The sequence below is a fragment of the Phoenix dactylifera genome, chromosome 10 (genome assembly GCF_051530095.1).
Source record: "Phoenix dactylifera cultivar Ajwa chromosome 10, Ajwa_hap1_PhDact_Kaust_v1.1, whole genome shotgun sequence".
Taxonomy (NCBI): domain Eukaryota; kingdom Viridiplantae; phylum Streptophyta; class Magnoliopsida; order Arecales; family Arecaceae; genus Phoenix; species Phoenix dactylifera.
In genome coordinates this window covers 9,663,872-9,666,631 of record NC_143199.1, presented here as the reverse complement: position 1 = coordinate 9,666,631, position 2,760 = coordinate 9,663,872, and the positions used below count along the sequence as shown (strand labels likewise).

The following is a 2,760-nucleotide window of genomic DNA, read 5'->3' as shown; positions in this document are numbered from 1 at the left end:
CTTTTGAAAAAAAAAACAATTTGAATCTTTATTGCTGTTTTTTTATTCCCTACACAGTCTGCATCAAACTCTGATAGCTGAGTCATCCACCGTCTGATTGCACTCAAATTTTGTCGGCTGCTGTAGGACAGATGTTTCTTTCATCTGAACGGTCTGATTGACATTCTGATACTTTTACGACCATTATATTAATCTGAAACCTTGCTGCTATCTGTTGTGAATTTTCTGTGTTTAAATTTTTTTTTAGAATCAGAATTTTATTATTATCATATCTCATTAACCCTTGTTGCTAGTTGAAAATTGATAAGAACTTTAAGAAAAGATCAAGGGTTATCATTAAAAGAATAAATAAATAAATAAACTCAGAAACTTTGTATGCTAGGGTGGAATAGGGACGACACCAGTCGATTAAGTCGTACAACTTTAGATCATCCCTTAGGACACATCCTTGAAATTCCTTCGCAGTATCTCATACCTTTTGAGATGGCAAATTTTCCTGATGATGTAGGAAGTCACCATGGTGATGAAGGTAGACCTCCAGTTATGACACTTCGACAATATTTACACCCTACTAGGACTAGTCAACCTTCATGCATGATTATTCCTGAAAATGTTGGACACTTTGAAATCAAACCAGGGGTAATTCAATTGCTGCCAAAGTATCATGGAATGGAATCCGAGAACCCTTATCTTCATCTTAAGGATTTTGAGGAAATTAGCATGACATTTAGAGTGCCAAATGTATCGGAAGATGTCCTTAAATTGACCTTGTTTCCTTTTTCTTTAAAGGATAAAGCCAAAACATGGCTGAACTCCTTGAGACCTAGATCGCTAGGAACATGGCATGATATACAAAGAGAATTCTTGAAAAAATTCTTTCCCGCACAAAGGACTAATTTTTTGAAAAGGCACATTAGTAATTTCCAACAAAAAGACCATGAAACATTTTATGAATGCTGGGAGAGATTTAAAGATTTGCTACTCTCTTGTCCTCATCATGGGTTTGAAACATGGAGAACCATTAGTTTCTTTTAGGAGGGATTGTCCCCACAGTTGAAACAATTTATAGAGACTATGTGCAATGGTCTATTTTTGGAAAAGCAACCCGATGAGGCATGGGACTATTTAGACTCTCTCGCAGAGACTGCACAATTATGGGATACAGGGGATAGAATGAATAAACCTTTGCCTAAACCTACTAACATTGGACATGGGGGCCTTTACAACCTTAATACTCAGGATGATATTCAGGCTAAAATGGCAGCCCTTACTAGGAAGGTAGAGGAAATTGAACTTAGAAGGATTGAACCCGTTAAGACCGTAGAACATAACAGCGAGTGTTGTAGGATTTGCGAGATTCCTGGCCATCTCACCACTGATTGCCCCACAATACCCGCATTCAAGGAAGTCTTGCACGATCAGGCCAATGTTATGAATTTCTATCAAAAATCTTTTAATAATCCTTTTTCGGGTACTTACAACCCTGGATGGAAGAACCATCCAAATTTCAGGTGGAGGAATGACCAACCTCAACAAGTATATAACCCAACTCCTCCACCACCGCAACCTCATTATGCACACGCACCCCCTCAAAAATCCAGTCTCGAAGAAACTTTGCAATCTTTCATGCAAGATCAAGCTAAAATCAATGATGAATTAAGAAATCAACTGACAACGCTAACCACTGTTTTAAGTGCTCAAGAGAAAGGTAAGCTACCAGCTCAACCACAACCTAATCCTCAAGTCTATGGCGGTAGCAATGCATCATCTTCAACTTTGCATAAAGAACAAGCGAAGAGTATAATAACTTTGCGAAGTGGAAAGATTATTGACCGACCAGTCCCAGAACAAACACAAGTCATACCTGATTCTGACCCTCCCAAGACAAAAGAAAAGGATAATGAAGAAACTGAAGCACCAACATCTACTGAAAAAATTGAATGTCCTTTTCCTGCACCATTTCCACAAAGATTAAAGCCCTTGCAAAAGCTTGAACCAAACTCTGAACTTCTTGAGCTTTTTAAGCAAGTAAAAATCAATGTACCTCTTCTTGATGCAATAAAACAAGTGCCTTCCTATGCAAAATTTTTAAAAGATTTGTGCACTGTTAAGCGTCGTTTAAATGTCAAGAAGAAGGCATTTCTGGCTGAAAATGTGAGTGCAATTTTACAGCATAACATTCTTCCTAAATATAAGGATCCAGGTTGTCCAACTATCTCGTGCATCATTGGCAATTTTAGGATTGAGCGAGCATTGCTAGATTTAGGGGCGAGTGTGAACTTGTTGCCATATACGGTATATGAGCAACTCGGTTTGGGTGAGTTGAAGCCAACAACTGTCACCTTACAATTAGCTGACAGGTCAGTTAAGGTCCCTAGAGGAATTATCAAAGATGTGTTGGTGCAAGTAGACAAGTTCTATTTTCTTGTTGACTTTATCGTACTGGACACACATCCGGCTTCCAATTCACCATCTCAGATTCCGGTCATCTTAGGACGCCCATTTCTTGCAACTTCTAATGCATTGATCAATTGTAGGAATGGTGTCATGAAGCTTTCTTTTGGCAACATGACCTTAGAACTGAACGTCTTTAGTATAGGTAAACAACCCAGTGATCATGAAGAAAGTAAAGAAGTTGAATGGGTTGAAACCATTGCGGAAGAATATTTGTTAAAAGAAACATTTACTGAATCGGCCGATAATGGTTTAATAGATTGGTGTTCTGAAGGTACTGCTGATGATGTGGTCCCACCTATTTTA

General features: G+C 38.3%; 1 pseudogene; it reads right to left on the bottom strand.

Annotated features, from left to right (window-relative positions):
• Positions 1 to 906: 906 nt before the first annotated feature.
• LOC120108695 (small nucleolar RNA R71) lies at positions 907 to 1,004 on the bottom strand (annotated as a pseudogene).
• Between the last annotated feature and the right edge of the window lie 1,756 nt (positions 1,005 to 2,760).